Source organism: Theropithecus gelada, chromosome 4, assembly GCF_003255815.1.
Source record: "Theropithecus gelada isolate Dixy chromosome 4, Tgel_1.0, whole genome shotgun sequence".
Taxonomy (NCBI): Eukaryota; Metazoa; Chordata; class Mammalia; order Primates; family Cercopithecidae; genus Theropithecus; species Theropithecus gelada.
Genome location: NC_037671.1, coordinates 169,543,545 through 169,558,679, shown reverse-complemented (window position 1 = coordinate 169,558,679; position 15,135 = coordinate 169,543,545). Strand labels below are relative to the sequence as shown.

Genomic DNA, 15,135 nt, shown 5'->3' with positions numbered 1-15,135 from the left:
TGCCAGATGGTCTAACACTCTACTAAACCAGCACTCAATAGAAACAAGCCTTCTGCAGCAGTGGGCTGGTCAATGGTAAGCTTTTCTCAAGGGACACATAGAACAAAGCCTTTTTGTTCTCATAAGTTACTTTATAACTAGTAACTCCTGCTTACTTAAAGGACAACTTTGTGTCTAAACAGGTATTATATAACTCAAGCTATTCTCTTCCCAAGGAAACGAGTATCCCTATTGTCATCTAATACTGTGATACTAGGGTCTAAAGTTTTATGGAATGTTTATAAAAATCCATTGATAACACTTGAAAATGAATGTCTGGCCTGATTTGTCCAGGCAATGGAAGCATCGCTTTATTTTTCAAGTAGGTTTAAGTGATCCCACCTAGACTGTGGCAGAGTGAAAGCGCCAGAGTCTACTAGTGTCTAAAGAGATGCTGCAATACGAATAGCACCTTCGTTCATGGATCTAAATTGCAGAAGTGAAAAAGAATATTATAATTTAATCATGAGGGCAGGTCTTTCCCGTGATGTTCTTGTGATAGTGATTAAGTCTTATTCCCTGGACCCTGCTTGTCAGGTTCAGAGACAGAAGGCTTTATGTGCCATGAAGGTTACTGTAACAAAATACTAAAAGAAATGAACCTCCACAGGTGAAGCACCATCTGAGACTGACATCAGCCACGTTCTTGTTTAGGGATAAGTTAAGCCACAGTAGGAGGGACTTTGCAATGTCTGGTCATCTCAAGCTTTGCATTTGAAATTGCTAAACCAAGGAATTTAAAGTACAATTTCCATCTAGAATTTGATCTGGAGATTGTTTTAACTTTAAAATCGGAATACGGAACAATTAGGAAGTAATAGAGCCTTTACAAGTACAACACCGTGGGGACTCAGGGAAAAGGGTGGGAGGGAGGTGAGGGATAAAAGACTACACACTAGATACAGCGTACACTGCTCGGGTGATGGGTGCACCAAAATCTCAGAAATCCCCACTAAAGAACTTATTCATGTAGCCAAACACCACTTGTCCCCCAAAAACCTATTGAAATAAAATATTGTAAAGAAAATAAAAAGGCAAGACAAAAACTGGAAGAAGATATTTGCAACACGCAAATTGACAACACTACACATTGGTATAGAAAAGACTATATATAGTTCGGGATGATAAGAACTTAAGTCATCAGAACATAACTTCCTCACTAAAAATTGAGTCAGATCATTCTACTGCCATGATAGTCTGAAAAGCAATAAAGAAAACTTTTTAATCGTATGAGAAAATATTCATTGATGTTACATGTAAACTAGATGACTTATCTGTATTATTTCATCCTGGCCCTATAATATATATTTCATGGGATAAACAAGAAAGAATAACACTCTTGAAATCAAAAGACCTGTGTCATGATTTCCTTTATGACACTTATCTAGCTGCTTGACCCTGGAACTCTTGCCTGAACCTTGATTTTTCTGTGTAGAATGTTCCTCTAACACTTGAGCAAACACTCTTATCAAGAAAGACATTGACTAGTACTACATAATTGTGCATTTGTTTCAACAAAAATTTATTGAGAGTTAGATAGTTTTAGTTACAGGACAATTAAGACTTTCTTATTATTATATGTATACCAGGAATACCTGCATTGACTTTTTCAGAGGTGAGGGTTCCACCAGTTTTCATATATTTCAAAAAAAATTGATAAAAACTCTAAAAATATATTATTATAGTATATTGTTTATGTTGGTTTAACAGCAAAAAACATGATTACTTTTGCACAAAGCTAATATTTTGAGAGAAGCTGAGTGTATGATATTTTAAAATATTTCTTCATTTTTTACCACAATGAAAACTTGTTAAGAGTTAACACTATTATTAACAAAAATTTAAAATAAAATATAAACAGATTACATGAAAATTTATCAATGATCAGTAATTATTATTATTATTGTTGTTATTATTATTATTATTTGAGACAGAGTCTCGCTCTGTCACCCAGGCTGGAGTGCAGTGGTGTGATCTGGGCTCACTGCAACCTCTGCCTCCTGGGTTCAAGCAATTCTCCTGCCTCAGCCTCCTGAGTAGCTGGGATTACAGGCTTGTGCCACCATACACAGCTAATTTTTGTATTTTTAGTAGAGACGGGGTTTCACCATGTTGGCCAGGCTGGTCTCGAACCCTTGACCTCATAATCCACCCACCTTGGCCTCCTAAAGTGCTGGGATTACAGGCGTGAGCCACTGCGCCTGGCCTATGACCAGTAATTATTAAAAGCCACATTGAATAATAAAATATTCATCACATCAGTGAAGCCATTCCTAAAATAGCAATGCTACTTTTATTATGAATGCTAAATAGCAATGCTATTTTATTCATTGATGTAGCCCCAGAAATTATAACAGTCTGTAACATATAGTAGACAATGAAAAATCATTATTGAATTACTAAATTTTCTCATACATAACATCTCAAACAACTTTGAAACTTTAAAACAACTTGGAATCACCAATTAATATACCCACATACACACACTACTTAAATATCAAAATATCTTAATATTTTTTCATATTTCTTGCTTCACTTCTCTTTCACCTCCTGATATGGTTTGACTGTGTCCCCACCCAAATCTCAACTTGAATTGTAGCTCCCATAATTCCCACGTGCTATGGGAACGACTTGGTGGGAGGTAATTAAATCATGAGGGTGGGTCCTTGCCATGCTGTTCTTGTGATAGTGAATAAGTCTGATGAGATCTGATGGTTTTATAAAGGGAAGTTCTTCTGTACAAGCTCTCTTGCCTGCCACCATGTAAGATGTGCCTTTGTTTCTCCTTTGCCTCCAGCCATTATTATGAGACCTCCACAGCCATGTGGAACTGTGAGTCCATTAAACCTTTTTTTTAAAAAATAAGTTACCCCGTCTTGGGTATGTCTGTCTTTATCAGCAGCATGAAAATGAGCTAATACATCTCCTCATAGGATTTCTTCACGCCATAATTCCTGACTCCATTCTCTCTGTATTCTCAAGTTCTGTATGCTGCACAACAAATCTGAGCTCGAAAACTAATGAAAAAGTTACTTCTTTTAGCTCACCTTCTATTTCCTCATTAATGTTAGTATACTAGTAGTTAATTTAAAATCAAAATTAAATATGACAGTTTTTAGAACACTTATACAAAATGTTTATACCTGACAAGTTCTATTTTTGCTTCATAGAAAACACTTAACATTTTAAAAAAGATTTTAAAAAAAGAAGTTCCCTTTAAGTTCCTGGCTTACAGATTTAAAATTCAAACATTCAGCTGGGTGCGGTGGCTCAGACCTGTTATCACAGCACTTTGGGAGGCCGAGGTGGGCAGATCACGAGGTCAGGAGATCAAGACCATTCTGGCTAACACGGTGAAACCCCGTCTCTAGTAATAATACAGAAAAATTTAGCCAGGCGTGGTGGCGGGCACCTATAATCCCAGCTACTCGGAAGGCTGAGGCAGGAGAATGGTGTGAACCTGGGAGGCAGAGTTTGCAGTGAGCCGAGATTGTGCCACTGCACTCCAGCCTGGGTGACAGAGCGAGACTCCATCTCAAAAAAAAAATAAATAAATAAAATAAAATGAAATTCAAACATTCTTTATATTATCATATCATTCCCTGTTTAAATTAAAACAAAGTAAAATTCAAACATTCTTTATATTATCATATCATTCCCTGTTTCTTTAATGATTCTCCATATTCCAACCCCCAAATAACTAAACTGTGATCCAGTGCTTCCAACAGAAATTTCTGTGATAATGAAAATATTCCATCTTTGTGTTGTTCAATAGTAGGATGGCTATTAAACATCTGAAATGTGGTTAATGATGTGACTGGGGAAATAACATTTGATTTTAATTTTAATTCATTCAAATGTAAATAGTCACGTACAACTAGCGGCAATGGTATTGGAGAATGCAGCCCTAATTCCTAACTTTCAAGGTGCCACAATACAGCCTTATCCTACATACCAGGCATCATTCCTACAATGTTCTAAACAATAGACTTTCCTAGCATGCCCTGATGCACTTTGTACTTTTTCTCTGTTGACAGGATTCTATTTTCTTAAATAATATCCTCCTCGTGGTTTTTTTTCATCTATTCAAATTTTACCCATCCATTGAGGTCCAATTCAATTTCTACCTTCTACTCAAAGCCCTGCATTATAATCCTAATTCAACGATTTCCTATCCAAATCGGCCATCTCCATTATGCTGTACTGTTACCCTGTACCTTATTTACATGTTGTCTTGGCTTGTTTACAGGTTGTTTTGGCAATGTGCTTTCCCTTCCTTGTCACCCTAAGGGAGTTAAGTTCTTTGAGAGTTAAATAATTAAGAAAAAAGTTAAATTTATTTGTCCCTCAAATAACCTATAGAATCCTACACATAAAACCATTGCTCAATAAATACTTATTTGACAAGAGTAAAACAATGTGAATATATTAAAATGATTCACTCTGCATGTTTTGCCATAATAGAAGAGAAAGACATGATCTTGACAGACTTTTACACATTTACAAAGTTACCATAATAATCTCCAATTCAAATTGCAAGTCAAAAATTCTAGGGCTTGATTTTAATCCATAGTTCCATTTTCTAAGGATCCCAAGTTACCCTGCAGATCTGTACTCATCTTAACTCATAAATTTCCCCCAGGACAGAGAGGCTCCCGTCTTCCTGTAAATCATTCAAGCTTAACTTTATGATGGAAAACATTAATTTGATTGTATTTTTTGGGTCATACTTTAAATTTTAAAAGAAAGTGCTGCCCTCTTGTGAAATGAGGTAGAAGATTTATCATTTCCCATACTACAAAGGGATTAAAAGTTAAATTTTAACATTAAAACAAAAATAGAGTTTCTCTCAAAGTTGTAAATGTTTCCCCTGAGGTCTCTCCCCACTATGCTTTTCTGCTCTGTCGGTGAATTTCCCAACCAAACGAGAAATGGATATTAGGGTAAACTGCTCGCCCTTGCACTATAATTGAAAGATAACGAATGAGTGGTATATATTCACTCTATTGGGAATGAAAGGCTGTGGTTTCTTTACATTACTGAAGGGATAAATGGGAACGAGAGCTAGTGAAGGAGAAGATGCATCAGTAACAACATGGGAAGACTCAAGTCAACTCACTGTCTGACCTTGGGCAAGAGTTTAACCCATATGTACTCTACTCTCTTAGCTATAAAGTGATTATTTCAGTAATATTCCAAACTGTGTAGGGTTGTGTTAATGTTAAGTGAGAAGTTTAGGTGACATAAATAGCATAGTGTTTATCATCACATAGTAAGTGCTTATTATAAGTCATTTAAACAATAGGGTCCCTAAGAAAATCTAACAACTGTAATATATGTGGTCCTTTATTCAGGCATTCACTATGTGGCACAGGTACTAGATACCATGAAAAAAATATATATATGTAAGTATTATTTTGCAGGAGCTTCCATTCTGAACTATCCATGTGTGAAAGTTTTAGATACCAAAATGGAATAAATTATGTCAAACCCTAGCACATGGAGTTGGAAGGCCATGAAGGGGGAGCCCTCACTCACAAATGCCTGTAAAGGCCTTATAGTAGACATTCCTGCATTTACTGCACATTTGCCTGTAACAGGACTTATAGCAAGGAAATTCCCCTAGACTGCAAAGCTCCAGATTAGCAGCTTGCACAAGGACACCTGTCTAGTAACGATGTCTTTAACAATGATTTGTCGTCAACTCTTAGAGCAAGCCCTTGTAACCAATGATCTTTCTGGTTTAACAAACAGTTTATGATGACTTCTTCTCTTTGTCTTTAAAAGTCTCCCTTTGGTCCCAACCTTTTTGACGTGCCTGTGATTGGGCACAGAACACATTTTCTGGGTTGCAATCCTCTGCTATTTTCAAATAAACTCCTCTGCTCTGGAGAGCCTAAGTTTCTTTTTAGGTTAACACACGAAAATACATGAACAATTATTCCATAGTTTCATGAAGAACAAGTATGAGCAGATTCACAATTGACAGAAATGACCAGTATAAATCGTATGGGCTTTAAGGATCCTATAAAATATATCAGTTCACTCAAAACCTACTTGAGTGACAAACAGTGAATTATCTCAATTCTAAGGGTTCTAAGAACTAGACAGGAAAAAACAAATCCCAAACTGAGTATTATCCAATAGAGTTTTCTTTTTTTCCAGTGTGTGTTTTTGGAACAAGATTTTGCTTTTACTCCTACCCTCTGTTTTGGAATTAGGATGAAGGGAGGATGAGAGATTGGCTGGACAAAATAGTATAGCAAGAGCAGACTGAGCTATTCTGACTATTTCTCTAACATCATTAACAAAACTTGAGTAACTCACACATTGGTTTTCATTTACCCACCACATTTGGTCTCACATGTAAATAGGTCCATTTACATAAGAATATTAGGAACAGGTGTGCCCATTTTAAAAGGTATTTAAAATGTAGAACATTCTTTGATTTTCGGTACACTGAGGGAGTTGTCTACATAAAGTAATCTTCAGAAAATTCTTCTGTAATGTAGGAGATCTTTTGTCAAATTAAAAGCCACCCCCTGATACATTTGCTTTCCCAGTTTGAATTTTTATGTGTGAGAGGTTTTCCTTACTTAGGAAAACCTCCCATTTCTTGATGGGTATTATGATAGGGAATAAAGGAATGTTGGCATGGTGAAGTGAAAAAAATGTCTCAAGGAGAGTATGGATCTTATATTTCCTTAATATAATATGTATTTTCTCTTTTTAAGCAAAATCTCTTTTTAAAAATAACCTGTAAGAATGGAGGAATGACAGTCATGTTGTTCTGTTATTCTAATTAGTTGCTTGTCTGTTCAAATAGCAGACAGCCACACAGAGGAACCTAGTAACATGTTGGTGAGCTAACTGTGGAAAAAAGTCTCCAATTAAATGCTAAGAAAGGAAATTAACATGCACACATTTTAAATTAAATAACGCTTTGACTTTACTGGAGTCAGGCAAAAGCTACGTTGACTCATCATACACTTAAGGGAATACTTCTAATAAATAAATCAAGTTTAAAAAGGTGGAAAAACATGCCTCAATAACTTTTCCAGCCAAATAGAACTGCATGACACTGTAACCACTAATTTTCTTAATCTTGTAGAGGGGGTAGAAGTCTGACAAAGTGAACTGTTAAGTAAATATACAGTAAAATCGAAGGAGTAGACCTAGGCCTTGTTACCATTTATTTAATCAGGTAAAATAGAATCTGTTTAGTGACCCATATGAAAGATCAACAAGAAAAGGATTTCAAGTTCAGAGAATAAAAGAAATGAACCCCGAGAGTGTGTGCTAAATAATATGTTTTCAATAAAGGTGTGTTGATTCAATGTGATGGACCACTGAATACCATTTTGACATAAATTTTTTTAAAGAGTTGCTTTCTCCCCCACTCCAATTACAAGCAGCCAACTCTGCTCTGACCTCCCACTTTTTGCCAGTCAGAACCACGCTTTGAGGAGCCCATAATACTCGCATCACCAACACAGCTTTCTCCATACCTCCTGCCCCTTTTAAAATTTGTTCTCCTTGAGCCCCAGCAGCCCCGTTATACAACACAGATTTCTTGATCATCACCTTTAAGGGTGTCTTCTCCAGCTCCTTTTATTTGTTCAGATTCTTATACGTTTCCTCTAACCCTTCAGATTCTGTCTCTTGTTATTAATCAAAAAACTAACATCACCCATATATTTGCTACCTTGTTAATTTTGAAAAGTATCAATTTATGACGTGAATCCTATTTCCATTATTTGCCTAAATGTTTGTGTTTCTCTGTTCCTTCTAAATTGAACTAAGAGGAAAGCCCAAGGAATAATGCAGAAGTTATCTTTGAAGTCAGTAAGTTTAAAGACATCTTCAAAACAGAATACTTTATAACAAAACAGTATCTAAGGACTATAACTATTTTTAAAGGTACAATTCTATTGAACTGAATAAACAAAATTATTTTTAACAATTAAGGCAGACACAAATAATTCCTTAGAGTGTCCTCAAGAACAAAAATTACTTGGGAATAGAATCCAGTTTAATCCCCGGCATGGATAAAACTCCAGGACTTTACAAAACTCTATGCTAATCTCAGCCTAAAATAAACAATAGAGGGACCAACTCTCCACAACAAACAGTTTCTTGAGAATAGCAAGAAACTGCAATTCGGGTTATGCTTGCTATGGCCAACCACAGGTGCATGCAAAGAGGCTGAAGCAAGGGGAAGATTTGAAAGAAAAAAAGTCCACATGAACTGTTTTGAAACAAAGACCACCGGTTCCAGGAGCTTGTTACAGGAATCCACATTAGCTCATTGGTGAAAGCAGTTCTTGTTATGCAAATTTCCTTGTGCAAGCAGCTTATCTGGAATATTATGGTTCTGAGGAATTTCTTGGGATAAGTTCTGTCGTAGGCATACATGTGTGAGCTCCCTTACTTCATGGCCTCCTGGCTCCATTTTGTTACTGCTTGACATAAACCACTCCATTTGGTACTGGCAAGTCTTATATCAACTATATTCGAATTTATTGTTACTCTTTAATGAAGTTGAGATAAAATTGGTTTCTCTGACAAACTAAGAATTACAAAATGATACAGTTTATTTTTTAGAAAAACACTGGAAAAATGTTACTAAAACACTGCCACGGGAAAGCATATAAATTAGGCCCTAAAAATGTATGACTAATATATAGCCAAATATATAATTCCATATACTTTATATTTTATGATTATCATAATTATCTCCATTTTTAGAACTTCTTGAGATTATTATGATATTAACAGTTTGTAAAACTAAATCATATTACATGTGTAATAAAGTATTTATTTTTACTACTTAATGAGTCAGATAAAAAGCATTCATTTTGAATACCCTGGTATTTTATTCAAAAATGCTAATTCAGTTTAGAAAAGTATTGAACCTATGTATGAAGCTCTTATATTTTGCATGTCTGGATCCAAAATAACATGTAAGCATCAGCCATTGCATCCTTTGTAGGGACATGGATGCAGCTGGAAACCATCATTCTTAGCAAACTATCACAAGAACAGAAAACCAAACACCGCATGTTCTCACTCATAGGTGGGAACTGAACAATGAGATCACTTGGACTCAGGAAGGGGAACATCACACACCGGGGCCTATCATGGGGAGGCGGGAGGGGGGAGGGATTGCATTGGGAGTTATACCTGATGTAAATGACGAGTTGATGGGTGCAGCAGACCAACATGGCACAAGTATACATATGTAACAAACCTGCACGTTATGCACATGTACCCTACAACTTAAAGTATAATAATAATAAATTAATTAAAAAAAAAAAAAAAGCATCAGCCATTTGAACAAATCAGGGAGACTTTTCCAATATTAATTTTAGAGTTAATTTAAAATGGCATAAGGGGAGAAAGATTAAGAATTTTTACTTAACAAGCATTTAGTTCTGTGTATAAGGTTTCTACATAGGTCTACATAGGGTTTTACTTTTCCTTCACATGTATTGATTTGCTTTAGCAATTGTGGATCCATGCCTCTTATTCACATATTTCCCTGCTTTGCAAAGGTAAATACAAATTAGTCATACATGACTCAACATTAAGAAGAAAAATTTCCCATTGGTTTTGCCTTTTTCAGGAAGATGACGAAAATAATTAACTGCATTACAAATGTGACATGACACAAACATCATGAACTCAATTGTGTAGGTAAAACAATTTTAAAAAACACGTGTGCATATTTCTAGAAGAATATAGTGGTGCAATTATTGATCCAGTCTCAGGACCACCTCAGCAAAATTAACACAATTTTTTTTTTTTTTCGGATGGTGTTTCATTCTTGTTGCCCAGGCTGGAGTGCAATGGCATGGTCTGGGCTTATTGTAACCTCCACCTCCTGGGTTCATGCGATTCTGCTGCCTCAGCCTCCCGAGTAGCTGGGATTACAGGTGCCTGCCACCACACCCGGCTAATTTTTGTATTTTTAGTAGAGATGGGTTTCATCATGTTGGCCAGGCTGGTCTTGAACTCCTGACCTCAGGTGATCCACCTGCCACGGCCTCCCAAAGTGCTGGGATTACAGGCATGAACCACCGTATCCAGCTCAATTAACACAAATTTTTAACAAAACAAAATTATTTACAAAATAAACAAAAATCTGAACATCATAACTATCCAATACAACCTACTCTCTTACTGGAAAAAGTTAAACTCTTTTCTTCTTGTTTTACTCAAATGCAATATTTTAAACCTTAACTTACACTTTGGATATTTATAGTCTCCTTAAAATACATTAGTTTCCATTCCTCTCTGATAAACCAAAATCTAAACTTGCACCTTTAAAGTGGCCCTTACCAACTTCCATGACTCTTTCTCTAGTTTTAAAACAACCATTCATGTATGTTACTTTCTAGTCTCCATCATCTTCTGATAGAGACATGAGCTGTTGACTACCCAGAACCTTTAAGTTTAGCTTTGAACTTTTCTGTCATGCACCAACACGTTTTCCAGGACAATCTACTATAAAATAGTAGATACTACTATAAAATAGTAGCTATATAGATACTATAAAATAATAATAACAACTCCAGGAAAAATATCCTGAAGATCATGATGAAAGGAAGACTGAAAAAGAGGATTTGGGATTCTAATAGACTCCATGGAAAAGCAAAAAGTTTATGTAAACTCAGAAGGAACAAAAAAGTATTAAATTAGGCTCACGGTCAAAATTTCTCTGATTATGTAAAATCTATTTGAGAAGCACATCCAATAACACATTTTACAGTCATAAATATAATCTACCCAGGGAAATCAATATTAAAAAACCATACCAATATTTATTCTCTCAATTCTAGGGGAGACTATATATTCAAAATAAAACAACTACCCTACTGGGAAAAGAAAATCTCCTCCTTGGGTTGGGGAGATTGTGTCACTGTTTTGTAATTTCCCCAAAATAAAGAAGGCATTTCAAATTAAATAGATAAGAAAACCTGACATTGTATAGTCCCCTGAGAGAGTAGAGGAGGTTCGCAGATTTGTGACATTTTATCTCTAGAAGAACTCTCCTGTCACTAGTACAAAACAGGAGGAATGGAGCCATTTGCAGCACAACTTATCTGAACAAGGGGAAGGCAAGCACAAAACTTCTCAAAAATTCCTCAAAATGTATTACTTTTGCCTCTTGGGATTAGAGTTAGGAAAACAAAAGATTGCGAACACACACACAAAAAGATATTAAGGTGAGAATGAAATCAGATCAGCAGAAAATGAAAAAGAAATGGTTTGAAATAAGATCTAAATATGACTAGGGCAACTAAGACAAAAAATTAGACTTTATACAATGAGCGTAATTTCTGTGGACCCATACTACATATTAACCCCACACCTGTTAATTTTTCTGGCTCATAATACTGGATATTTGTACAAGTAGTCTAAATTAAAGGAAAATTAGCCATAATAAAAAGAGAAGTACAGACCACACTTTTGCAGCTTTTTAACTGGGTCAAAATTGGCCAGTCCAAACACAGACAGTAATTAAGAAAATATCATCATCTTTTCAAAAAGGGACATACACTCTATGCCCCGTTTGAGATCTCATTAATTTGGAATAAGTTCTAGTCAAAGACAAACAGGTTTTACATACCATACTAGATTTTAATTATAGCTAAATATAGTTGCTAATTTTATATTCATGTTAACACTTGCATTGCCTTTGTCAAGATTCCTCAGCAATATTTCTGTGAACCGAAAAACATAAAGTCAACCAATCACTAATCAACTGCTTCATTCATGGCAATATTATTCGGGTCTCGAGTATTTTTTCCTTAATAACTGAGTTCTACTCAATTGAATTTTGAAAGCATAAGATAAACTCAAACTCTAAAAGTAGCATTTTGCTATCTTACTTAATATAAGCATGGCATCCAGAATCTATAATTACCTTAGGGCCAAGGAATCATTTCCATAATGGGTTATGTAAACCCAAAATAAAACTCTACATGCCCCCGCCAACCATCTGAATGGACCAATCCTCTCGACCAAGGGCATTCCAGAGTTAACCTGAAAAACTAGTTCAAGCCAAGATGGAAGAGGGGGTCAACATGCCTCATTATACCCCTCCAGCATTAACATCAACACAGACTTCAAGTTTGATATGAAACATCCGTAATCTGTTCTCTCTGAAGTCTGCTACTTGGAGGCTTCCTCTGCAGGATAAAACCTTAGTCTTCAGAACCCCTTACTGTAACCCAGACATTCTTTTCTACTTTGAATAATCTTTCAACCAATTGACAATCAGAAAATTTTCAAATCTACCTATGACCTGGAAGCACCCATCCCTCCATTTTGAGTTGTCCCACCCTTCCAGATCAAACCAATGTAAATCTTACATGTATTGACTGATGTATTATGTCTCCCTAAAATGTATAAAAGCAAGCTGTAACCCAACTACCTTGGGTACATGTCCTCAGGACCTCCTGAGGCTGTGTCATGGGTGCATCCTTAACCTTGGCAAAATAAACTTTCTAAACTAATTGAGAACTGTCTCAGATACTCTTGGGTTCAGAGTTATTATCATTAGTGAGAATGACTTAGGAACCCTAAGATACAATCTAGTGCACAGTTTGTATTATTAATAACTGACCTTCCTCAATTCCAAAGGAAAAAAACATTTTATTTCACTCTATTTACTTATTAATCTGAAATAAATATTCTTTGTTCAAGGACTTCTGGTCTTTCAATGAAACCGATAACCAAAAGACAGCTGGCATTAAAATCTATTTCAACTGCAAAAATTAAAAATTAGTATATTATAGATTTCAAAAACAATGATCACAGCTGAGAAGTAGTTCTTTTCAAAACATTTTAATTTATAGTATAAATATTGGGACCAAGTTGGCAGACTTTTATACAAACCCCTAATAATAACAGTTGTTAAAACAAGCTTTTACATAGCAATTTTCAGGAGAACAGAGCTTTGAACAAACAAATATAAACTGTACTCCTGATTATATACCTCCCTGCTCAGATCTGTAAGTTGTAAGATACTCTTTAAGGGATAAAAACTTAACACATTTTTTTCTTGCAATTTCTCAATAAGGTGTAAGTTCATGATCTTAGTATAGAAATATATAAATTAAATGTATGATACCAGCTGAGGAAGATGTAAAATAGAGTTTAGACACTGTAAAGCTTTTGGGGTTCTTTGGTATTATACTAAGGGATACACTTAATGTATCATGTTTAGGATTGGACTTTGGTTGTCCTCTCTAATCTACTCTTTACAATAATTCAATTCCATTTATAATATACTTGATAAGTATATTCTGATTTATCTTTGAGCATCTGACACAATGGGGAACTATATCTCATTAACATTAGATTCCACAACTTCTTATTGATATTAAGGTGGAGGGGGAGATGTTTCCATGATACGTCTTAGCTTCCTCTTGTATCACAGAACTAACACATTTTCAAAAGATAATCCTTCCTCTATTTGACTATAACTATCATGATCCCTTGGTTTCTCTCTGTCTCACTCTCTCTCTCTCTCTCTCTCAATCTCTCTCTCTCGCTCGCTCTCAAAACCAAAAACACTTTGTTCATTGAGCCATTTTTTGAAATCTTAATGTTGTCTGCATAATCTCTGGCACATGCTGGAGCCTTTCCTGGGAATAGCCTCCCTCTCTCCTGCCCCTGATAATGCCTCATGGCCCTATGGCCAGGATACTATCAATACATTCTTCAGAATTATCTGCAGATGCTCTTCCCTGGAAAGCCTGCTTTAGCATCTCAAAGCTTTGTTAATGCCCCTCTTCCATATAGAAACTCCCACAGCAACACCGTGCAGACAGCCCTAACACAACACAGATCACCTTGTCTGTTGATACAGCTTCATGATTCAAAAAAATGCTGAAAATAAAGGCAATAAGATGAGAAAAAAAAAGTAAGAAGCAATAAGACTGTGCATTCATTGATTGATGGGGTGTGGAAAGGAATAGAAACAAAGTATTCGAGAATGATACCTAAATTTCTGGCTTGAGTAACTGAGCAAGATTAACAAACAAGGGAATATACTAAGGGAAACAGATTTGAGTTTTAAAGGGTCGGTTGAATCACAAACTTGTATGTCCGGTGAGCAGTTGCATATAATAGTTTAGAGCTCAGGAGACAGTTACGGGATGGAGACAAAGATTTGGGAGTCATTAGCAAACAGATCATTACAGAAGCCTGGGAATAGTACATCCAGTGAAAATGAAAGAGATTTAAAGACAGAAATCTGGAAAATCAGTTAAGCACGGAGCAAAGGAAAGTGAACAAAGAATTTTTTCTTTGTTTTTTTCACTTTTTAGTGAAAAAAAATGGCCAAATGTAGCAACAAAACTAAGAGTATATGATAAATTCAGAGGAGAGGACACTTCAAGGAGAGTATTGTCATTGTACAATGGACAGGAAGATGAAATTATGTAAAATCTAGGGAGAGGTAAGCAGTAAGGTCATCCATGATCTTGGCAATGCCCATGCTGTTGTCATTGATGCAGAACATCATTGCCTTCCTTTTCTTTTATTTTTATTATTTTATTTTATTTTTTAGAAACAAAGTCTCATTCTGTCCCTTAGGCTGGAGTGCAGTGGCAAGATCATAGCTCACTGCAGCCTTGAATTCCTGGGCAATCCTCCCACCTCGGCCACCTGAGTAGCTGGGACTACAGGCATGAGCCATGCCTGACTAATTTTTTAAAAAAGTGTCTTAGAGATGGGGGTCTCGTTATGTTGCTCATGCTGGTCTTGAATTCCTGGCCTCAAGCGATCCTCCCACCTCAGCCTCCTGAGTAGCCCCATTGCCTTCTAAAAGGATCATAAGCAATAACTACAACTTAATATATACCATTCTATCATACAAGAAAAAGAAAACACACATAAAGTACATGTGCAACTTCCAAAATTAATTTTAAATACCACTGGTAACTCAGAGCACCATTTAGTAACTTTGATTAATTGAAAATCAATTCTGATGCAATTTTCCAAACAGATATATTCTAGACCTAACTCTTTGCTAAGAAAACGGATGTTGTACTACTATGAAATTCTACATACAGTGACAAACAA

The 15,135-nt window shown here is 35.8% G+C and overlaps 1 protein-coding gene across 2 annotated transcripts in view; it reads right to left on the bottom strand.

Moving 5' to 3' along the window:
* The window catches only part of UTRN (utrophin), a 581,550-nt gene that overhangs the window by 214,780 nt on the left and 351,635 nt on the right, over positions 1-15,135 (bottom strand). The gene's annotated exons all lie outside the window — the stretch shown is intronic.